Source organism: Canis lupus, chromosome 25 (genome assembly GCF_011100685.1).
Source record: "Canis lupus familiaris isolate Mischka breed German Shepherd chromosome 25, alternate assembly UU_Cfam_GSD_1.0, whole genome shotgun sequence".
In the NCBI taxonomy this organism is placed as follows: domain Eukaryota; kingdom Metazoa; phylum Chordata; class Mammalia; order Carnivora; family Canidae; genus Canis; species Canis lupus.
In genome coordinates, this window is record NC_049246.1 from 35,809,161 (window position 1) to 35,834,726 (window position 25,566).

General features: G+C 36.6%; 1 long non-coding RNA gene across 10 annotated transcripts; it reads left to right on the forward strand.

Annotated features, from left to right (window-relative positions):
• Positions 1 to 251: 251 nt before the first annotated feature.
• LOC111092460 lies at positions 252 to 24,824 on the forward strand. 10 transcript variants are annotated; one of them, XR_005378252.1, is made up of 5 exons: positions 252 to 530; positions 4,178 to 4,255; positions 9,464 to 9,567; positions 24,106 to 24,202; positions 24,593 to 24,824. It is a non-coding gene; the product is annotated as an uncharacterized LOC111092460 (long non-coding RNA). The 10 variants fall into 10 exon arrangements; XR_005378244.1 differs by lacking the exon at positions 4,178 to 4,255 and adding an exon at positions 22,853 to 23,010 and having other exon boundaries at positions 9,454 to 9,567; XR_005378245.1 differs by lacking the exon at positions 4,178 to 4,255 and adding an exon at positions 22,853 to 23,010.
• Positions 24,825 to 25,566: the final 742 nt, after the last annotated feature.

Below are 25,566 nucleotides of genomic sequence, written 5' to 3' on the forward strand. Positions count from 1 at the left end.
GAGAAGCTCTAATGTGGAGTTTGAGGCAAAGGGCTTCTCTTTCCAGGAGCTACAGTGGATTGAAAAGTTGGACCTGGATTTAACAGTAAAATCATCATTTGTTCATTGGTACCATGGTTGAGGGAATGCCAGGCAAGGTGTTAAGTCTCTCAGTGTGTTTATACTTTGAATCTTCCCTCTTGTGTCATAATGGAAACTTCTGTTCTTGGATTTCCAGGCATCCTCAAGGAGGTATGGGTGTAAGAGGACACTGGGGGAGGGGTGATTGTGGCTTTCTGCTGCCCTCAGCAGGCGGCTGCCAGTCCCCTTGAAGTGAAACCTGAGGCGGCAACTGTCCTGTGTGGTGTGAGTGTGTACGATGCTGGGATACGGAAGTATATGTAAAAGTCTAAGTTGCTCTGAGATATTCTTTTTCCTCTCCACTGTGTGTTCATGCCTGTACCCTACCAGTCTCCAATGAATGGGTGTTTGATGTTGACTGCCATTATGACCTGCATGATAAAGGCCTTTGTGCTCCACACTAAGAGCATGTAAGTATCTAGCACTAATAGCACCAGCTCTATTTGTGCGTTCAATGCTTTTGGAAGATTGTCCCATGTTCCCATTAGTCCTTGTTTGGGTGTTGGGCTTAGGGAAGGCTCTGAAAAGAGTTGGCGGCTTGAACTCCTGTATTACCTGCCTCCTCGGCTCATCTTTTGCCACTTATCTCAGATCCAGTCACCCACAGATCTCTCGTTGCTCAGTTCCTCTGCTCATGTGGTTTGATCTGATGGGAAGGGGGTCCTCTCTACCACTGGACAACTCCTACTCATCCTTTCAAGCTCATGTCAAATGTTTCTCCTCTGAGAAGACTTTCTTGGTACCCCCTCACCTAGTTTACATGATCTCCTTTTGTATTCCTCGACTCTGCTGTGCTTCCTTCTTAGCGTTGAAGGCAGCTGTTGCTTATAAGTGTATTCATTGCTTTACTTTTCTGTCTTTTCCCGCTAGACTGAGAGTTTCTTGAGAGCAGATATTGTGTTTTGTTCATCTCTGAATTCCCAGTGCCTAGCAGGTGATTAAGCTTTGAGTCATCACTCAACAGATATGTATGGAGTGCTTTCTCTGTAATAGGCACAGCTTCTCTCCTGTTAAATGGGGAGCATGTACAAGAGCTCTGAGGTTCAAAGAATCTTGATGCACTTGAAAGAAGCCAGGGTACCAGAGCATTGAGATCGAGGAGCAGGGTAGTATGAGAACAGGCTGGTGAGGAAGGTGGGAGCTGGGCTGTGCAGGGCCTGCTGGCCTGTAAGCCTAGGAGCAGATGCTGATGCTAAATTCATGGGGGGATCTGATGAACCAAGTGTGCAGAAGATTCAATAATGGTAGATGCTGCTTCTTCTGTGCGTTCTAGTATTTCAGGAGATTCTAATCACTCCCTTTTCAGAGAGAAAGAGGACAAATAGTAAAAGCTGATGGAAAGGCTACAAAAATGATCAAAAGGGATGTGGGAGCAATTAGGGTTCTTAAATCTGGAAAGATCAGGTTTGATAGAGGGTGAGATGAAAGGTTAGCTGATCATGAAAGAGAGAGTGTATGTTGAAATCCTGACATCTTAGACCTAAATCCCTCCTTCTCCTCCAGCCCCATAAAACTTGACAGGAGGGAATTTTAGGAGAACTAACGGGAATTCCGCTCTGCCCAGTGAGTAGTATAAATTTATGCAACTCTTTATCCTCAAGAGATATTGCACACACTGATCATATAAATAACATCAAGAAGGGTTTATAGGTTTCAAAGATTAAAGTTCCCTAATAAGCCGAGGAGTGGAGTTTAGGTACTTACAGACTCCATCCCTTGAACAAGCTTCTTGTTCTCTTGTCAGAGATTGGTTGCATCAAATCTTCCAGACTCAACAGTGGCCAATTTGCAGTTTCTATGGCCAGGTGGTTTCCCTGTTAGTTGAGTGTCCCACTCTGTGGGCATGGCAGGCATCCAGGGTCTGTGCTGGGCTGTGTGGGCCTGGCCCTGAGAGCAGGACTTGGTCATAAGCCTTGAATTTAAGTTCTAGCCCTAATTGTTCTTATTGTGGTAAAATTCATATAACACATGAATTTTAACCATTACTAAAGTGTACAATTGAATGGCATTTAGTACATTCACAATGTTGTGCAACCATCATTACTATCTAGTTCTGGAATATTTTTATCACCCCAAAAGGAAGGCTTACATGTTTTAAGCATTCCCTCACCATGTTCCCCTTCCCCTGGACCCTGGCAATCACTAAGCGGCTTTCTGTCTCTATGGAATTTCTAGGATTAGTTTTACTTCCTAAGCCTACCTGGCTGACCAGGTGTTGCCTTCCTTTCTAAACCTATCTTGTTCCATAGGTACCCTGAAAGAAGCCAGGGTACCAGAGCATTGAGATGAGTAGTATGAATTGTTATAATCCAACCACCTCAGCTTTCTGGTTTCTTACAAATGTGATTTTGGGGCCTCATGACCTGTGTGTGTACACTCACACTTTGGTTTTTGCCTGTGCTCTAGGTAAAACATCCTATCTGAGTCCATCCTAGGCTCTGAGACTCCATCCTGGAATCAGCCCTCTGGTCTGAGCCCCAGCTGTGCTGGCCTGGCCCTGAGTGTGGAGGGATTAGAGATGTGTGTGAAAGAGTCCTTGATGAACTGTATAGTGCAGCTTACAGTGTAGGGTTGGGAATCTTTACCTGTTCCAGGAAGGCAGCTAGTTCCTCCATAGCACCTCTGTGGGACTGCCTGCCTTTGGAACACAAACATGGCCAGAGGCCACTCTCCAAGGAAGTAAAAGATACAGCAGCACCTGACAGCCAGGGAGAACTGAGAGGGGAGGGTTTTAGCAGAAGTTTCTCATTGTGGTGGCCCTGGCACACTATCTGTTGGCCTGTTGCTGAGCGGCCAGCAGGGTGGGAGTGGGCTGTCTGCTAGGCCCGAGGTCCTGATTCCTGTAGACTCCTACCACCTTCATGGGGCATAATGAGGACCAAAAGGAGTGTGTGAAAGAACCCTGGAATGGGGTACATTGGTGCACAAGCATTAAGGCAGGACATTTTCCCACTGATCATAACTATAAGTCTCTAGCTCTTGGCTAGCCATCTCCAGCCAGCATGGGTGATGGGCATATGGGGATGGACGGTGGCCTCAGAGCCTTTTATTCACTCATTTATTTGTTCACTCACGGTTTTGATCTGTACTATTTAAAATGGTAGCCACTAGTCACATGTGGTTATTGAACACTTGAAATGTGTTAGTCCAAATTGAGATGTGCCGTAAATGTGAAACACACACTAGATTTCAAAGGCTTAGTACAAAAAATGTAAACAACTCATTAATAATTTTAAAAACTATTGGTTACATAGGAAATGATAGCATTTTGGAGATATTGAGTTAAATAAAATAGATTATGAAAATTAATTTCATAGATTTCTTTTTATTTTTTGTATTGGGACTAGTAGAAATTTTATAATTTCCTATGTGATTTACATTATATTTCTGTTGTATAAGGCTGATTTAATCATATCTGTTCCTTTGGAAGAAAGGGGACATGAGGCTGACAGGTCTTGGTTAAAAAGCAAGCCCAGCTTGGGATTAACCCCTTTGAATAATATCACAGAGTGGGTAAGGCTGGTCTACATGCCCAGACCATGTCCCTAGACATGGTCTGGGCACCCCAAATTATGAATGGAGGGTTTCATTACAAGCCTCTCTTGAGGGGCTTAACACAATGTTTATGATTGATTAAGGCACTAAAGCTGTTCATTATTTATGTTTGCTGGTTTGTATTTCCGTGCGTCTCAATAGCGCGGGAATAGGAACTGAATAAATTACCCAGTGATGTGGGAATTCATGTAACCCACAACTCGAGTATGCTGTGTGTGTGAGTGTGTGTGCACATCTTAATGAGATGCAATTTTGTTTCAATTTGGGAAATCCCCAAAGGTTCCCTGCTTTGTTTTCTCTGACTCTAACCTAGCAGCTTTCCAGGCAACAGCAAATGGAGAGATGATATGAAAACATCTGGGCATAATGTTTCTAAAGGCTTTCTGGTATTTTCTTCCTTGGGGAGCTTTCTGCTAGAGTACATGCCCTCCTTACACTTTAGAACTATGGCTTTTGTTCTTTCCTTGTCTCTGGTCCGCTTTCCTCATGGTGGGTCGTTAAGGCAGCACACAGTCAAACCAGAATATAAGCCCTTGGCATTGCACGAGGACATCTCAGAGCTCCAGCTGCAGGCACACAGGTAAGAACTTCCAGTTTCAGTGTTTGAAAGGCTGTAAGGCATAGCACAGAGATCTTGGCACTGCAAAGGATGATTCACGGACCCTTAGGCACTGATTCATTCACACATTCATTTAACAGCGTGTATGGGACACACACTCTGAGCTAGGTGCCGAGGAAACCGAAATGAATCAAGTTTGTTCCTTGCCCTCAAATCATTCCACTGGACGAGAAAACTGTAAAAACCAAATTGCAATTCAGTACTGGCACTTCTGGGAAGGAGGAACAGATGTACTTCCTCCTATTCGTCCTGTTAAGCACAATGAAAAATCCTGGATATTATACAAGAAAAAAACATAAGTAGACTTTGAAAGGTTGAGGAAAGAAGGCACCCTGTTTAAGGGCTCCCGGGACCTAAGAAAAGCCAGTAGTGAATTCCCTGGGTCTTCTTATTATCTGGTATATCCCACACTTGGAGGTGAAAAAAACTGCAGCCCAGGCAGGACAATAGGCACAGAGACACAAAGAAGCCCCCATAAAAGCCTCTCTTTAGTCAAAGGCCCAGGAAAGAAATCGTTAGACAATGACTTCAGAACTCCAGGCAAACAGCACGGAAGAGAGTGTAGCCCATCACCACCAGCAAAAGCTGAGTGGGGAGCCTAGACTCCCACTCTTGCCAAACTAGAATGAGGGTCACTGGCTCTCCTCGGGTGGTGTAGGCTGGACCTAGTGAACAGTGAGAGCTTTCATCACCACCCAGGGGTCACAATGTCACTCCCTCTTTGTGATGCCAGGAAAGACCACCTAGAGAGAATTAAAGAGGTGCTTCTATGCACTCTCCTAGCCAGGGTGGTTTCAGTGGAAGCTAAGTCAAGAGCCCAAACTCCCAGCCCTGCCCTGAATAACTGCAAGCCTTTCCACCCGAGTCTCTGGGTGGGGAACCTGGACTTCTCCCTCCCCCTAGCAGTAAAGAGGCAGTGCCTCCCCTTCTCCTTCCAGAATAGTGTCAGAGGAAGGTAGAACAATACAATTTATCCGGTTTGAACAGCAGAGAAAGAATACATAGAAAAAGAATGAACAGTGTCAGGGATGGTGGGACTCTGACAAGAGCTGTAACATTTGTTTACTGAAATCCCAGAAGATTAGAAGAAAGTATATGGGGCTGAAAAGTTTTCGAGGAGATCAAGTCTGAAAACTTCCTAAATTTGGTAAAATTTGAATCCTGGAGATTGAAGATGTTGGGTGAACCCCACATGACAAAAGCCAGACTCAAAAAGATTATATACTGTATAATTTCATTTTATAACATTATGGAAATGACAAAATTATAGAAATGGAGGACAGATTAGTGGTTGCCAGGGCCTAAGGGAGGTGGTGGGAAGTGGATGTGTCCAAACAAGGGCAACATGAGAGATCTTGTGATAGAAATGTTCTATATCTTGATTGAATCAACATTCTGGTTGTGATGTTGTGATGTTAGCGCTGAAGGAGAGCATACTCATGGAACAGGTGCATACAACTGTATGTGAATTTACAATTCTCTCAAAATAAAAAGATTAGTTAAAGGAAATAAGTATAATTCAATTTGATAAGTGCTCTCATAGCATGATTTATAAAATTCTTTGGGAGCTCTGAGGATGGGTAGATTATTTCTTCATGGAGGAATCAATGAAGGTGTCACTGAGCTATCAACATCCCAGTGGGGTCTGATAGATAGAACTTCCACCTGTCATCTTTCATATTTTTCATTTTTGGGCTGAATTCCTTTGTGCTGATTCCACTGTTTATTTATTGTTGGTTCATTAAAGGTCAGGCATTGTGATAAAGGGTTTATGTGCATAATCTAAACAAACTTTGTACAATAATTCTGGCAGACAGGTACTATTATTTACAGATAAGGAAACTTCTTAGAGAGGTTCAGACACTTTATCAAGGTGACTCAAATGTCAAATGGTAAAGTCGAGTTTCAAACTCTAGTCTGTCTCAAACCACTATTTATATGGCCACTGAGAGCTCTCATTTGTCATTTGTTATTTAAAACTTTTTTTCCTCTCTGTTCTTTTCCTTTGCTCTTCTTCTGCTTCTTCCCTTTGAGATAATAAAGTATTTTTAAAATGTTTTACTTTATATTCTGTTTGCTTTATAGCCTACACATTTTTATATTTTTGTATTTCTAAAAAAGTCTGTTGTCTAGGAATTATAATATGCATCCTTAAGTTAATCACAGTCTAACTGAAATTGATACTATACTATACTTTGTTTAATGTAAGGATCTTATAAAAAGTGTAATTCCATTTACCTTTAGTGTTCTTTGTTCTACTGCTGTTATATATTTAATTCTACATATTTTTATAACCCTCACAATACATTATTACTTTATTCAATTTTCTTAAAAAGACACTAAAAATAATGAAGAAATTTACCCATAAAATCATGACTTCTAGTGCTCCTTATTCCTTCGCATAGATCTAAATTTCCAACTGGTGTCACTTGTCAGCCAAAATAGTCACCTTTCACATTTCTTGTGGTATGGGCCTCTTGGTGATGGATTCATTCTGCTTTCAATGATCTGAAAATGTCTTTATTTATCTTCTGTATTGAAGGACATTTTTTACTGGATATGGAATCTCTGTTAAAGTTTTTTTTTGCTTTTTATACCTTTCAGCACTTTAAAGATACTCTTATGTTTTCTGTTCTCCATTTTTTTCTGATAAGCAGTAAGCCACTATTCCTATTACTGTTGACCTGTTTGCAAAAGACCTGTGTCTTTTTTTCTGGCTGCTTTACAGATTTTTTTTTACGTCTTTGTTGGTTTGTTGGTCTGTTTTTAACAATTAAATTATGATATACCTCAGTGAGATTGTCTTTGTATTTGTTCTGTATGGGTTTTGCTGAAAGTTTTAGTACTTTGTGCTAAAGTTTTCTCAGATTTAGAAAAATTTTGCCTGATATTTTATAACTTTTTTCTGACAAAAATTTTAAGTAAAACATGTTGGATTTTTTCCTTTTCTTCAGGTTCCAGCAAGACTCAACATGGCATTATTATTAATTATGCTTTTATTTAAATTTTTGACATTTTATACATTATGGATTTCTTCTGCATTAGTTTTGACTTGTTATAATACTGCATTATATTACTTTGATTACTGACTTTCTGGACAATTCATTAAATTTAACACCCAAAGCAAATGCCACTACTCATCTTATCTTAGCCCCTTCTCTTTCTCATAGTTACTTCAGAGCTATGTTGTCTGAGGGTCTATTTCTATTGACTATTTTACTTGTTATGTGTCACATTTTCCAATATTATTGCATATCCAATAATATTTTATTATTTATTGCATATTATGGATGATATATTCTAGAGACTCTGGAGTCTGTTTTCTTATACTGATGAGTGTTAAATTTGCTCTATAAATGAGTTAATCACTAGCAGACCACTTCAACTTGTGAAGATATAACTTTAGGTTCTCTCAGATGTCTCTATTTCAGTTTTTCCCTGTTTGGGGCTCAAATGTAGCCTCTAGTCCAAGGTATGACCCTTGTGGGGCTTAAATAGATTTCTGGGGTTTGCCAAAGATCTCTAAATTTAGTGTTTGAGCCATAAACTCTGTCTCCTCAGCATGAGGTAGCTCCGGGAATATCTTTGTTCAGGAATGAATGTTGTGTCCCTATCAGATTCCTAAATTGAAGCCCTAATACTTAAGGTAATGGCATTTAAAGGTGGGGCTGTTGGGAGGTAATTAAGTCATGAGAATGAAGCCTTCATGAATGGGGTTAGTGTCCTTATACAAAGAGGAAGAGACTAGAGCTTTTTCTCTGCCATATGAGAACACAGTGAGAAGGGGTCTACAAAGCAGGAAGAGTGCTCTCACCAGAAACCAAATCTACCTCCAGCTGCATGTACTATGTTATATAAGTTTCTGTTGTTTAAGCCACTCAGTGTATGGTATTTTTGTTTTAGTCTGAACTAGGACAATCTTCATATCTCTTCTAGCTTACCAGTTATAGATTTCTGATCACTCAATGCATGAGCAGTTCAGAAGTCAGCTAAGATTTTGAGGGCAGTTTTTATAAGCACTTTGTGGCTCTCTCTTTGGTGGCTCACTCTTTTCTGGGATTTTTCTTCTCAATTTCTAGCCATTTTGACAGCCTCACACTTCAATGTCGTTTCTTTCTTGAGTTCTATTTTTTTATGTGCCATGTGGACTGTGGTCTGTCTTCAAGAGAAAAGCTACTTAAATGCAATTATTACTGCTATGGGTTGAATGTGTCTCTCAAAATTCATATGTTAAAGACTTGCAGTATGTCAGAATGTGACCCTATTTAGATATAGGGTCTTTACAGAGATAATCAAGTTGAAATGCAGTCGTAAGGTGGTTCTTAGTCTAATATGACTCATGTCCCCCAAAAGGGGGAAATTTTGACACACACACACACACATACATAGGGAGAGCTCCTCATAAAGATGAAGCAGAGATTGGGGTGATGTATCCTTAAGTGAAGAAATGCCAAAGATTACCAGCAAACCACCATAAGCTAGGGGAGACTCATGGACCAGAATTTTTCTCATAGCTCTGGGAAATACCCAGTCCTGATCATACCTTGATATCGAACTTTCAGCCTTTAGAGCGCTGAGACTCTAGTTTCTTCCTGCTTTGTGTCACTCTCCAGTCCTTCAAATAGTTACATCTTTAAAAAATATTGTCCCAGGTTTATAATTGTCATTGGCACAGAGGTTAGTTCAATTTTAGCTATTCCACTGTTACCAAAACCTGGAAGTCCATGAGCTAATTTTCAATCTTCGTTGAGTCCATGTTTGTCAACTTGTAAGCCAATATTTTTTGCCCCTGAATCTAGTCCAAGGTCCTGGATCCCATCCTAGGGTCTGATATCCTGTTCTCTGATATTCTATAAGAAAAATTAGAGCAATATATAGGGGTCTTTAATAGAAAATATCAATGAGGGTGACAAAACATGAGAGACACCTAACTCTGGGAAGCAAACAAGGGGTAGTGGAAAGGGAGGTGGGCAGGGAGTTGGGGTGACTAAGTGACGGGCACTGAGGGGGGCACTTGGCGGGATGAGCACTGGGTGTTATGCTATATGTTGGCAAATTGAACTCTAATAAAAAATGTATATATAAAAAGTAGTCAAGTAGATTGGTTATGACTGATCTTAAAATCTCCGATGAAAAACTCATTTTTCTTTTTTTGAGAGTGTTGCATAGGACTTCAGTTGAGCCACTATTCAAGTACTTGTGCAGATGGAAAGCTGCTCTCTGTGGAAGTCTGATCCTACCTTTACGTGTTTCTGCAAACCACTCTCATGCAGGTGTGTGTAGATTCACATGTTTGTGTGCATGCATGTTGGTGTATTGGAGGGGAGCTAGAGGAATCCTTATTTGGTAACCACAAATCAGGCTCTTTTTGTTTAATAACACTTCAATTTTCTTTAAAATAAATGGCTCCCTTTTAGTCAACAATTGAACATATCTGTTTACTTGGAATGTTTACCTGTTAAATCCTCTGGAAGCAGCCTGCCAAAGACCTTGGAGAATTAGCCTACAGATCATTAACTGTAAATTCCCAATTTTCTAAATTAACTCTTTAGTGAGTTCTATTACTAGAGAGACACACTCTGTACTATATTACTTTAGCTTCCCATAGAAGTGTCTTTTCAGAGAACAGTGATCTAATATGATGTCTTCAGTTCCCATCCAGTGTTGGTAACAGACACAGTGATATGAAGAATACTCTGCAACTTTTGTATAACTCCGGTTGAAGATTCTGTTCATTATATTGTTCAATATCTTATACAAAGGCCTAGGAAAATGGCATATATTCTTTTTTAACCACAAGATATTTTCTTCAAATAAAACCTTATGTGGAAGCTTAATGCCTTAAAATAGGTCAATACGGTTGAAATGGAAGCTGGAAGCCCTACAGCTGGGTCTTCCTTCTCCCTCTGCTTTTCTTTCTCCACCTCCTTCTTACCCACTACCTCACATTTCTCTACATAGTCATTTGTTGAAGATATCCTCTGAACATAGTGTAAAAATCATTAATGCTAGTCTAAGATGGATATTATTATGGGAGTTTATGCTAAGACATAGTTTGTCTCACCTCAGAAACAGTTGTGTTTATTTTGATATTGCCCAGATTGGTAACTGTATTTCCCTTCTTCCCTTGAATGACAGGAAATTTCAATAAGTAAGATGCTCAAATTTAGCATTTATTCTTGTCCTAGAATAGATGCAACAGTTTGTCCCAATTTTTTCAACCAAAGGTGTAGAGGGTTGAATTTATTAAATCCCCAGTTCAAGATACATTATCATCCCAGAGTTGTATGTATATGAATTTGCAGGCATATATCTATTTACTTACTCTTATTATTTTTAAATTATGTTCTTATTCTTCATTTCCCCCATTTATATCCCCCACTGACAGCTCTATTATAATAGAAATAATGTGTAACTTTATCTTAGGGTATGTTCCCACAAAAGGTATTGTTTTATGTGTGTATTATATATAATATATGACAAAACATATGATATACATGGAAATTTATTTCATACATTTCACACCACCTACTCTGTTTTCAAGACCCATATGCATTGCTCTGTGCAAATATAATCTATTGCTTTCAACTACTACATAGTACTGTCTGGAGAATATCCATCACATATTTTATGTCTTTTTCTCAATGATAGACACTGAGGTTGCCTCCATCTCTTGGTCACCATAAATAACATTGCAACAAGTATCCTTATACTTATGCCCCTTTGTAGCTGCATAAGAATTACTTTGGGATATAGACATTGGAGTGGTATTTCTGGGTTATAGCATATGCATCTCTTTAATTTTATTCTTCAGAATGGCTGCACCCTGGGCAACCCCAGTGGCTCAGCGGTTTGCTGCCGCCTTCGGCCTGGGGTGTGATCCTGGAGTCCCAGGATTGAGTCCCACGTTAGGCTCCCTGCATGGAGTCTGCTTCTCCCTCTGCCCGTCTCTCCTCTCTCTCTTTCTCTCTCTCTCTGTGTCTCTCATGAATAAATAAATGAAATCTTTAAAAAAGAAAAAAAGAATGGCTGCACCCAACTGCATTCTCACCAGCAGTAATAAGGATACTTGCTTCTCCAAATCCTCAACAATTCTTGGCATTATTCATTTTATGCTTGCCAATCTGTATTTTCCATTGCTGTTTTAATTTGCATTTCTCTCATTCTTAATTATTTTGAGTAGATCTTCATATGCTTATTTTAGATTATTTTGGATTTCCTGTCTGTACACGGCCTGTTTGTATCTCTTGCCTTTTTTTCTGTTGAGGTTACTGTTGCTGTCTTTTCCTTATTGATTTTTAAGAGTTCCTTGTATATTCTAGATTTATTATTTAATTGAAATATAATGTGAGCCACATAATCTTCCACTAGTAAAAAAAAAAATCTTCCACTAGTCACATTAAGGGAATCAAAATAAACCAGTGAAATTATTTTTAATAATCTATTTTATTTAACCTAACATATCTAAAAAATTATTTCAACATGTAAACAAACAGTGTTTTTTTCATAATAAGGCTTCAAAGTCCAGTTTGTATTTCATACTTACAGTATCCCTCAATTTGGACTAGCCACATTTCAAGTGTTCATTAGCCATTTGTGGATAATGGCTACCATATAAGACAGTGAAGCTGTAGTTATAAACTATCTTTTCAGATTTACACATTGCAAATATTTTCTTCCATTTTGATATCTATTAACCTTTTTTTGAGGAGATATCTTTTCTGGTCTAATATATGGTCATTTTTTATGAATCTTTTTATGTACTTGAAAATAGTTATTCTCTTGGGTGTGAGATTTTTCTTCATAAATATATTTTACATTTTTATATCATAATATTTTATGGGATTGTCCCATCAATTTTTGAGGGGAAGAGATGTAAAATCACTCACCACAATTGTGAATTTATCAATTTATTCTTGTAATTCTGTTTCCTTTACACATTCCAAGCTATTTTGTTTATGATCTTCTTGGAGATTGCTTATTTTCTAAATATCAAATGTTTCTCTTTGCCTCATTAAATGTTTGATACTTAAAAATACCACTACATTAGCTTCATTTATTATTTCTCGGTGTATCTTTTTTCCATGTCTTTATTTCAAAGCTTTTGTTATTGTTTCATTTTAAGTATGTTTCTTTTCTTTCTTTAAAAAAAAGTCAAATAATTCTTTAATTGAAGATAACAAAACTGCTACTGCAAATCTTTCTCTTTTTCATGTAGGTAAAATTTCCCCCAGCTTTACTGAGATATAATTGACATATAACACTGTATTAGTTCAAAGGTGTACAACAGAGTACACACACACACACACACACACACACATTGTGAAATGATTACCACAGTAAGTGGCAAGTTTAGTTAACCTCTATCATCTTACATGGTTATAATTTATTTTTTTGTGATGAGAACTTTTAAGATCTGTTCTCTTAGCAAGTTTCAAATATATAATACAGTATTTGTAACTGTAGTCACCATGCTGTGCATTCTATCCCCAGGATTTACTCATCTTATAACTGAAATTTTGTATCTTTGACTACCTTCACCCATTGCCATTCTCAAGTCCTTGCTTCTGGAAAACACCAATCTATTTTCTGTATCAATGAATACAGTTTTTTTTTTAAGGTTCCACATATAAATAAGAGCATACAGCATTCGTCTTTTTCTGTCTGACTAGTTTCACTTGGATATTAGCTTTTTGGATGTCGTCTTTTACTACACAGACTTCCTTAGTTTTTATACTTAATTTGTTTTTTTTTTTTTTGTTTTATGTAGTCCTAATTTATATACTAGGAAACATGTTTTTACTCAGAATATCTCTTTTTCTGTGTTTATCTCTCTCAGACACTCTGATATAAAATAGCTTTAGCAAAAAGTTCCTTAGAACGGGCTTCTAAAGTGCTTCTATCTCTTAAAGAATAAAATGGTATCAATCAGGATCTCTGCTTTTAGCAAGATAGAAAAACAGGGCTCTGACTTATGTGAAATAAATGAAAAAAAAAAAGAATACATGTGTATACCCCCATATGCACTTATGTATACATATGTATTACATATATACACACGCATCCATATGTATATATGTATATAAATTAAACCACAGCTTTCAAGTCTTTGGACTTCTGACAACAAAGGACAGTGAACCCTGAGAGATGGGAAACAAAAAGTGTAATCTCTACGATTTCCACAGCTTACTACCTAGAGAGATTTTAGGCAGCAGCATGAGGAGGGGGAAATGACATGGAACTCCAGTTTCTTGACTTGTGGATTTGGAGGTAGGTGTTGGGAATGCCTAGGAAGCTAGGCCAGGGAAACTTGCAGGAGGGGAGAGTAGTAATAGAGAGAAAGAGATAGATAGATCAGTAGATCAATAAGGTGCTCTGAATATCTACAATAGCTCACTCATGACCCTTCAGCACATGTGATGAGGAAACTATTGAAGAGGAGAGAGAATGGTCCAAAAGAGCAGAATGAGCAAATACCAAACTCAGACAGGGTCAAGTATAGTCTTGTTCCCACCAGAAACACGGAAAACATTACTCAATTCACTGAGCATTGAGTAGAGTAATTAAAAGGTCTTTGCTCCATTAATGGGAAAAAATTATACCTAGACCAAACATGGGCCTAGTCCTTTTTTTTTTTTTTTTTGCCTAGTCCTTCTTAACAAAGTGTAAAGCAAGACCCAGGAGGTTACAACTATTTCTATTAATGTAACTGCATCTCTGTATCTTAGAGCAAAGAAATACAAAAATATGCAACATCCAATGATGTAAAATTGACAATGTCTAATGCCCAATAAAAAATTACTGGTCAGGAAAAGAAGCCACAATGATGAGAAAAATTAATCAATATAAACTGACTTAGAAAGGACACAGATGATAAATTGGGAGATAGAAGTGCTAACATACTATATTGTATGTATTTTATATATTCAAGAAGCTAGAAGAAAAAGTGAGAATTTTCATTAAAGACATGAAATATTTTTAAAAGATCAAAGTGAAACTTGTAGAGACAAAAATATAATGTTGGAAATAAGCAACAAACTAGATTAGACACTATAGAAAAAAGATTTATGAAAAGGTCATAATAGGAACTACTTAAATGAAACACACAGAAAAGACTGAAAAAATAAACAGAATACCAGTGAGCTGTGGGACAATTTTAAGCTGTCTAATATATGTGTAAGTGGAATCCACAAAGTAGAACAGAGGTGAGGGGGATGGAGATATAAAAATATTTGAAGATATAATAGCCCCAAATTTTACAAATTTGGTGAAAACTATAAACCCATAGTTTCAAGAAGCTCTGTGAAGCCCTGATGTAAGACACATAAAGAAAACTAGAGCAAGGCATATAAGCAAATTGGTTAAAACTAGTTGTAAAGTGACAATATTAAAAGTAGGCAAGAAAAAAAAGACACATTATATACTGAGGAATAAAGATGATAGTAGACTTCTCATGGGAAATGATGTAAATCAGAAGATAGTGAAGCAATACTTTTACAGTACTCAGGGGGAAAACTGTTAATCTAGGATTCTATACCAAATAAAAATACCTTTCAAAAATGTAGGTAATGTAAGGAAATTTTCAGATATATATAAAACTGGAGGAATTCATTATTGGAAGACCTGCACTACGAGAAATGTTAAGGGAAACTTTAGGCAGAAGGAAACAGATGCCAATGAATATCCAGGTCTACACAATGAAATTAAGGATACTGGAAATTGTAACTATAAGGATAAATCTTGCCTTTTTTCATAATGTTTAAATATCTTTTAAGATAAGTAATTGTGTAGAGCAAAAATAATATGTTGGGTATTTTTTGGACTTATGTTAATATCAATATGTGACAAAAGTGGCACAAAGATAGGGAGGGGAGAAATATAATTATACTTTTGTATGTTGTTTTTACTTTTATTTAAATTCAATTTGCCAACATATAGTATAACACCCAGTGCTGCTATACGTTTTAATACCATACATTAACTGATATAATATTATTTGAGAAGAGTGATAAATTAAAAATGTATTATTTAATGTATTATTTTAAGCCTAAAACAGCCACCGAAAGGCCTTACTTATAGCTAATAAACCAGCAAGTGAGATAAGATAGAATTATAGAAGCTACTCAGTAAGACAGAAGGCAGGAAAGGGGGAACAAAGATTAGATAGAACAAACAGAAACAAAAAGCAAGATGTTGATTAAAAGCCAACCCTATCAATAATCACATATAATGTAAATGGTCTAAAGAGCCCAAGTAAAATGCAGAAATTGTCAGGTTAGATAAAAGCAAAGTCCAACTCCGTATACTCTACATATAAAAAGCCAACATTAAATACAGAGACATGAATAGTAAAAGGATGAACTATACACCATGCTAAAATGAATGAAAAGAAATTTGGAGTGGTTCTATTAATATCAGACAAAGTAGGGTTGAGAGAAAATATAGTGATAAAAAGGTCATTTATATCATTCATAATGATAAAGGATTAGTCCATTAAGCAGACATTACAATTCTAAATCCTTATGCACCTAATAACAAAGCTTCAAGATATATAAAACAACAGTAAAAAAATAGATTAAGTCTACAATTCTACTTGGAGACTTCAACATCCTTTTATTAATAATTGATAGGACAAATAGAAAATCAGTAAAAATGTAGAAGACAAACAACATACTAAATTGACCTAGAATACTAACAAAAGTACAAGGCACATGTTTAGGAGGTTTTTATCAAGATAGGTCATTTCTGGACCTCAAGATATTTTTAAAAATTCAAATAGTACAATATATATTCTTTAACCACAGTGGAATTAAATTAGATACCAGTAACAGGGCAGTCTGGGTGGCTCAGCGGTTTAGAGCCGCCTTCAGCCCAGAGCATGATCCTGGAGACCTGAGATTGAGTCCCACATCAGGCTCCGTGCATGGAGCCTGCTTCTCCCTCTGCTTGTGTCTCTGCCTCTCTCTCTGTGTCTCTCATGAATAAATAAAATCGTAAAAAAAAAAGAAAAAAAAAGAAAGAAAGAAAGAAAAAAAACCAGTAACAGAAAGATCTTTGGAAAAATTCCCAAATACTTAGAAATTAAAATGACACACTTGCAAATAACATATGAGTAAAAAGAATAGTAAAAAATTAGAAAGTATTTTGAATGAAAATATAAACACAGCATGTCAAAATATGTAGAATGCTATCAAAACAAAGTTAAAATACTAAATGCTTTTTTAGAATAAAAGGAAGGTCTCAAATTAATGATCTCATATTTCACCATGAGATACTAGAAAAAGAGAAGCAAATTAAATGCAGAGTAATCATGAAAAAGAAAATAATAAAGATCAGAATGGAAATCAATAAACTAGAAAACAAAAAATAAGGAAAATCAATAACAACTTTTTAAGTTGTTTCTAATAAAACATCAATAAAATCAATAAACTAATCAGATTAGGAAATAGAGAAGGCATAAAAAATGAATATGAAGAATGAGAAAGGTGATATCACAAAAGATTTTGCACTTATTAAAAGGATAATAAGGGATTATTAGAATCAACTTTATGCCAGTAAACTCAACAGCTTAGTTAAAATGGTAAATTCCTAAAAAGAGAAATTACTAATACATATTCAAGAAGAAATAGATAACCTGAAAAATTTTTTATATATGAAATAAATATAAATTGTAATTGTAAACTTTCCATACAGAAAGATGAAGTGGCTTCACTGGTGAATTCCACCAAATATTTAAAGAAGAAATACTGTTTACACAAACTCTTTCAGATAATTAGAAGAGAGAGGGACTACTTTCTTATTCTTTCCATAGGGCTAACATTTATTTGATACCAAAGCCAGAGTAAAGTATTATATAGATCAATATCCTATACACATAGATGAAAAAGTTCTTAACCAAATTTTAGAAGCCAAGTCAAACAACTTATGGGGCCGCCTGAGTGGCTCACTGGTTAAGCGTCTGCCTTTGGCCCAGGGCGTGATCCTGGAGACCCGGGGGTGGGGGTGGGGGTGGTGGGGGGAGTGGGGGGGTGGGGGGGGGAGTGGGGAGGGTGGGGGGGGAGTGGGGGGGGTGGGGGGGGAGTGGGGGGGGTGGTGTTGAGTCCCACATCGGGCTCCCTGCGTGGAGCCTGCTTCTCCCTCTGCCTGTGTCTCTGCCTCTCTCTCTCTTTCTGTGTCTCTCATGAATAAATAAATAAAAATTTAAAAAAATTATGAAGAGTATATATATTATGCTCTTCATATTTAGATTATTCTAAACCATAATCTACTATGGTTAAGTTAATTCCAGGAACACAAGTTTGTTTCACTTTAAAACTTAATCAATATAAATCACAATATTAAGAAACTAAAAAAGGCAAAAGCATATGATCATCTCAACACAGGCAGAAAAAATATTTGATATAATTCAGTACTATTCCTAATAAAAACTCTACAAACTAGGAATAGGAGCAACTTATTCAACCTGATAAAGGGTATTTACAAAATTCAGACAGCTAATTCATACTTAGTGGTGAAATACTAAATCTTTTCCTCCTAAGATCAGGCACAAGGCAAGGATGCTAACTTTCAATAGTTCTATTCAACATTAGGGCCTAACCAGTGCAATAAGGCAAGAAAAAGCAATAAAAATAGCCATATTATGAAGAAAGATGTAAAACTATTTTTTTCTCAGATACCATATATGTCTATGTAGAAAATCATATAGATCTATACAGAAGCAACAATGCAATATAGCTTTTTCAGATCATATTTTCTCAAATTATTATTTATAACATTATTAATGGTTGCATACACAGTACTCAAATAGTTCCTTTGTTATGAACACTACAGTTAATTTTCATATTATTATTAATGCTACAGTAAATATCTCTATTAGTTTAATTTTATTCACATTTTTGTTATTTTCCATTGTGCAAATTCTGAATAGTTAAAGTTGAATTTCTGGGTAAAAGATGATAGACATTTTTAAACTGATATGCATTATCAGTTTTCCCCAAGGCAGGTTGCCCTAACTATTAAATAGTATTTTGTTATTTTAGTTCATACTCTATTGTCACCTGGGTATTATTTTTAATGATGGGATGTGGGTTTTTAAATTTTTCCCTGTTGACCAATTATCCAAGCACCTAATAATAATAATAATAATAATAATAATAATAATACTGATTCCCTATTGATTTGAAGCATTATGTAACTATATTGAGATATTGTATATTTTTAGACTTCTAGGTAAAATTTTCGTTTGTATCAGTACCTTTTCTAATGTTTTAGCTTTATCCTTTATGTTAATAATTTCCAATGCTAGTTTTTCTCCAATTATTATTTTTCGAAATCTTTTTTTACTATAAAAAAGCTCATCAATTCACCATTTATATAGTTTCTAGAATTATTTCTCCAAATAAAAATACTGACTGGGATTTTGTTAGAATGACATTAAAATTTGTAAATTAAGCTTGATGGAGAAGTGTGCATTTTGCTTTTTATAATGTTGAATCTTTTAATGGGAGACATGGTCTGTCCCCCTTCTTATCCAAGCTTTCTCTAGGTATATGTTTGATTTCCTCTTTAGCTCCATAATGATTTAGGATAGCATTTTCCAGTTGATTTGGTATATGTGTGCATCTGCACTGGCTTTCTAATCTTATAATAGTGTCTACCAGAGAATGAAGATAATAGCTTTTGCTTCTGAGTAAATTTTTGAGTTTTTCTTTAGGGCCTGTTATATGGTCAACTTTCATAAATGTTCATGGACACTGGAAGAAAAGATATATTCTGTATAAACTGCCGGGTTTAATGAAAAAGTTAAATCAATTTTCTTAATCACATTATCTATATTCTTCTATATTCCTATTATCTCTATCAGGTCCCAAAAATATGTATTAAGAAATCTCATGCTTCTAATGTGTTTCTATCAACTTCTGGTATTTCTAATAGTTTTTTTTTCATGTAATTTGGTGCTACATTATTCAAAACATAGACATTTTATGTTACTTTATCTGCCTTGTGCATTTTGCCCTTTATCAATTAAATATGGACCTTTTTATCTTGTTTATTGAATATTGCTTTGAGTTCTACTTTAATATTAATCTTCTGGTCTCTGTTTTCTTTTTGTTCACATTAGTCTGGTATATCTTTGTTCATCTTTTTATTTTTAAACTATCTGTGTCATTTTAAATGTATGTCTTGTAGATAATTTATAATTGGACTCTTTAAAATTCATTCTGAATGTCTTTGAATTTCAGTAGGTGAGTTTATCCTATTGTTATTTATTACTATCACAGAAAAGTTTTCTTCTACTTCTTTCATCTTATTTTTAGGGCCATTTTTGTACTTTAGAAATATATATCCTTGTTTTATTTTTGGTAAATACATCAATGTTTCTTTTGTTTTCTTCTCTAAGTGATTACCTTTAGTTAAAAGGATATAATTACCCCCTGTCTTTATCAATGTCAACCAAATATCAATTGTCTAGTATTATCAAAATATCATCAATATTACCTAATACCTTCTAATATATTATTTACAAATTAGCATAATTTACTTCCCTCAATCATTCTCTTACTGAGAGTATGTGTTAATTTAATATGTAATATTTAGACTAGTAAATTACTGTGTATTTACTATCATTTTATGTTATATATATTTTCTTTTGATAATTATTTTTGACATTTCCCTTTTTTTGTTATTTCATTGATAGCAGGTGTTTTCATTTAAATCTTTGTCTTGGGATGTCTGGGTGGCTTAGTGGTTTAGCACCTGCCTTTGACCCAGGGCATGATCCTGGAGTCCTGGGATTGAGTCCCACATCGGGTTCCCTGCATGGAGCCTGCTTCTCCCTCTGCTTGTGTCTCTGTCTCTCTCTCTCTCTCTCTCTCTGTGTCTCTCATGAATAAATAAATAAAATCTTTAAAAAATTAATCTTTATCTTAATAATTTCAGTATTTACCAGTTTTTTTACAGAATACTTTCTTCAGTGTTGAGTTATTTTTATTCATTTATTCCTGTCAGCTGTTTTGTCTTTAATTCGTTTTTATTTCCTTCAAAAAGACTGTGAGTGGTATATTTTTTGCGTCCTTGTATATCCAAGAATATTTTCTATTGCTATTACACGTAAGCAACAACCAGCATAGAGTTTTCAGGCAGTAAGTCTTTTTTTCCTCAAAACTTTGTTGCTATTATTCCATTGCCTTTGGCATTTAAGTTTAAGATAGGTAAATTCTGAGAATAGCTTGCTATCTTTTTTTTAGGAAAGCTATTTTATTTTCCTTGACTATATTTTTTTATAAGATTCTTCATTTTATTCTTGATATTTGAAAGATGTAAGGTCTCTGTTAGTTTCTTTCTTTCTTTCTTTCTTCTTTCTTTTTTCATGGATGTGCAATTTTTCTAGCAACATTTTTGTTATTTTCCATTGTCAGAGATCAGTTGACTATATTTGTGTGGGTCTAATTTCAAACTCTATACTCTGCTCCATTGAGCTATTTGTCTATTCTTTCACACTGAATATCACACTGTCTTGATTACTGTACTTTTATATTAAGTCTTAAAGTCAAGTAGTGTAATATTCCTTAGAATCAATTTACTGATACAAAACAACTTGCTGGGATCTTGGTTGGAATTGTATTGACTCTATAGATCAAGCTGGGAGAAATTGACATCTTGACAATATTGAGTCTTCTTATCCATGAATATAAACTATCTCTCCATTTAGTTAGTTCTTCTTTGATTTATTTCTTTAAAGTTTTGTAGTTTCCCTCAGATATTGTGATGTGTTGCATTTTATTTCTGATGATTCTTAATCATGGTACCTTGTTTTCTTGTGGGTTTGGATGAAATTTTGTATTGTGAGTTCATATTTGGTTGAACCTAATGGATGGGAATACTAAGAACATCTGATGGGTTATTATAATCCAGAGGATTTGTGCTTACTTTTACTAGGAAGCAAGGAGCATTAGCGACCTATGACCTCTTCAGTGTCTTTGGAGGACCTCGGTTTAATAGGTCATCAGATTCATTTTCCTCAATTAGCATAGGGCTACAAGTTTAGTCTCTTGATTTTAATGATAAAGGAACTTAATTATAAAGCAATCCTGTCCTTATAGTCCTCAGTGCACCTTCTCTCAAGTTGTTCTTGCTTTCTCCATCTCCCTCTCTTGTAGATTTCCTTTTCTTGAGAACTCAAAATGCCTTAAAAGGTGATTTTTATAATCCACTCAGGTCTGGTCCATTATAACTCTGAAAGGTTGGTAATCATTTCTATATTTTATCCATTTCTGCTTTTCATTCAATTGTCTTTGAAATCTCAGCTTCTTTTCATTCTGTTTCATAAGAGGTAATGACTTGTTGCATTCTACTGAGAATACAGATTTCTGGACATTTTCTTCTGATGCCCGGAGGTGATCATTTTTCAGAGGTATGTTCTTCCACTGTGTCTTAGATGCTGTTCCATTTCTCTTGCTAAGTAATTATCTTACTTTGAATTATTTTCCTTTATTCATCTTCAAACAAATTAAAATTTGTATTATTCTTTTGTTAGATATTTCCAATAGCACTTTCCCTGTTCTTTGTCTATTTGAGGCAAAATCTCAAATCTTCACTTTCCCAGACCCAAAGTTATCAGCTAGGTTTGTGTATACAACCTCTAGTCTAACTGCCAAACTCTGGTAATAACCTAGAAGGCATCTTTTCCTTTTGCTATTTATTTGCCTTGTTCCCTGATAAGCTGAATGGATGGAATACATGAAAATGTAGATTTCCTAGCTTCTCTGAACTTGTAATGAGTGGTCCCTAAGAGTTCTTGCCAAAGAGATGTAGAAAAATGCAGGGTTTAAGTTGGTGGCCAGTAGGAGGGAGCAATTGATCAGGCAGTAGTTTTTTGGTCAAAACTCAAGATCAGCACCAAGGAATGGCTCCTCACATTGATGCTTGGTATAGACCTTGGTTTCTAAGTTTGAGTCAGAGACTAAATTAAAAAGTCTTTGTGAGCACTGGGTGTTATGCTATATGTTGGCATATTGAACTCCAATAAAAAAATATATACAAAAAACCCACAAAATAAATAAATAAATTAATTAATAAAAGTAAAAAGTCTTTGTTTTATGTGGTACAGAGTCCCAATATATCATATGGCAAAGATTGGCTAGGTATTTTTCCCTAATACACTTCCATCTACTTTCCTGTAAAGTTCTCTTAGTTTTATTGGTTGTAAGGTTTCTTTTTTTTTCAGTATCTTTGTTCATATTTTAAGAAGATATCAGAAGAGTTTACATTGGCTATCATGTTAACTGTAAGTTGAATAGATAGTTTTTAAATGGCACTAAATAAAAAATACTTGGTGATCCAACTTAATCGGTACTGTGAGATATTTCAATCCTTCTCTTTGCAAAGAGGTGCTTCAGTGGGATTTTCCAAGTTTGCTCTTCCTTAGTGAGGGCATAAAGGAAGCTTAGTAGTCAGGTTAGGTGGATGGGGAAAAAGAATTTCAAGTTTTTGAGGGAAATGTGGTAGACATCTCCAAAGTAGTCACATTGCTACTACTACTATTTTCTTCACTTTCAGAACTGTCTGGAGACAGCCATGAACCTCTGACTTGAAAATGGATCCTTCCTTCATTCATTAATTCATCCACCCATCAATTTATTGAGCTCTAGTCTGAAGGTTGACATTAATTAAGGGAATAAGAAAGAGCTCCTCATACTTCCCAAGGTCAATTGAGGGTAAAGGTATTTAAATACCCAATTACAATGCGATGCGACAAGCACCACAGCACACATGGGCATAAGAAAGACAACAGAATAATTGATTCAGCCTCACAGAGAAATTAATTTTGAGTTGATTCCTGAAGTTTGAATCATTCACCAAAGGAGGAAATAACATACACAATGGAAAAGAATTATTTGAAGCATGGTCTGTGAGGGAAATTGAAGTTACAGATGTGTTTGTATGTGTTGAATGGGCAGGGGGTGGTAGACAAAGGCCAGCTTATGAAGAACCTGGCATGTAAGGCTGGAAGATACTCTCTTCCCTGAGGACCCAGGCGGTCAGTGAAGGTGACTTAGTCTACTTGAGCTGTCACAAAAAATGCCATGGACTGGGGGTTTAAACAACATTTATTTTTCATAGTTTTGGGTGCTGGAAGTGTACAATCAGGGTGCCAGCATGGTTGAGTTCTTGGTGAGGTCCCTTTCCATGGATATATCTTTACATGGTCTTTCCTTGGTGTGGAGAAAGATAGGGGGTGGGGAGAGAAAGAGAGTGAGAGAGGGAGAGAGGTCTTGAGTAGTTCCCTCTTCTTATAAGGGTACTAATCCCATCATGGTAGTCCTACCCTCATGAACTTATCTAAACCTAATTACTTCCCAAAGGTCCCATCTCCAAGTACTATCACTTTGAGAGTTAGGGCTAAAATATGTGGATTTTGGAGGGTTATAAACAGTCTATAGCAGAAGGATTTTAGATAGAGAATGACAGGATCAGCTCTGCATTCTGATACACAATAGCAACTTAAAAACACAAATAGAAAACCACTTACAAGCAAAGCAAAACTGTTTTTAGAGTGATTTTAAAATTAAAAATACTTTTTCCCACATTATCTTGTTGGATTTGTTCTTTGAAGCCACTTGTGGTGGATTATTGGCCCCATTTTAAAGATAAGGAAACAGATCAGAAAGGTTACTGACTTGACCAAGGTGGCTCGGCTAGTAGGAGATGGAGTGAAAGACAAAACTTGGGAACCTGGAAGAACACAGCTGAAGTATTTTCCCAACACTTGGCTCTGGGGTTTACCTGGGGCTACTTATTTCTGTCTGCAGTGAGGCCTTAGGAAGCTGCTAATTTACTGGAGATGTAGTAAATGGCAGAGCTGGCAGGTGTAAATCCAGCCCAGTGCTCATCCGCTCTACCAGGATGGTAAGTACTCTAGATTTATGTCCCGTGTGAGTGATGAGTTCTAAAGGAATGGGCTCCTTACAAAATTGCACATAAACAAAATTAGCCTTGAAAATCTCTTAGGAAGGTGCCAAGTTGGAAACCTCAAGCCTTTCAAAAATGTTTTTCAGTGTTAAAACAGAACAGTGTGGATGAAATATTTGGATTCATATTTGAGGGTCTGCTGTTTGAAAATACTTGTTATCTTTTTGAAACAGCAAAATCCCACTTAGTGTGGTGAGATGCTCACACCAGGAGACGCATGAGGGTGGGTGAGAGCCCATCATCCGTTCACTCCAGGGCATGTGTCTACTGAGTGTTAGAATGTGTAGAACTCCTAAAATTGCTCTGTCTCTGCTTTCATTTTTATAGAACCTTAGTGGTCGATTTGGGCGAATTAAATGTGCTTATGATGTGATTTGACTATATGCACAGATGATGCAATGCATTAACCCCTGGACTTTTTCCCACTGCACCTGGAGTTGACCTCAGGATCCATCTCAACTCAGAACACAATCAAGGCAGCTGTAACCAAGTCAATGGGAATTGGCTTCCCTGAACTATGTTGATGTTATTTTTAAAGATATATTTGAAACATTTTGAACAATATCAATTGCTAAGAAAACTTTAATGGACTCTATTATTCTAATTACAGAAGGCAGAGTTGCCTAATCCCTATACCCCTAAATTGAGCCCCTGTGCTTGTGTGAAAGCTGGAGGAGGGTAGGAGCATGCCTGCAGAGGAGCAGAGTGAGAGATGGGCCAGTGTGGCAAAGGCCCAGCTTGCTGGAGGGAAGAGGCTTTGGTTTCCTTTCTCAAGGAGCAGGACTCAGGGAAAGGGGAAGGTGGTGGGGAGTGCACTGACTTTCAGCCCAGATCCCTGCTCTGTCCCTCTGCCAGTTGACTGCCACAGAATTGTCTGAGTGCCTCAGTCCCTCATCTGTAAGGTGGCTGAGAATTCCTCTCCTCCTATAGCTGTGAAGACTAAATGAGTGACAATGGCAGGTCAGAATGAGTCATCACCCTAGGGGATGGTCCCAGGGGACAATGCCTCACCTGATCCAAGGGCCTGCAGCTGAGGTGATTCCTACCGGAGACTTCATCCTCCCCTGCCCTTGGCTCCTGCATCCTTGCAGGGTCCTTCCTGCCGGATGCTTCTCCACACCAATCTGCCTTCAAATAAATCAATAAGTGGACAGATGAGCCAACTTGGGCATTAGAATATTTGCAAAGGGTGGCTCTCAAGACAATGGACGCATGAAATAATCTGTTTCGGCACTGGGTGAATTTGTTCCAACCAAAGGGCCATCACCAGTGTCAAAGACAGTTAGTGTCACACTGCCTCT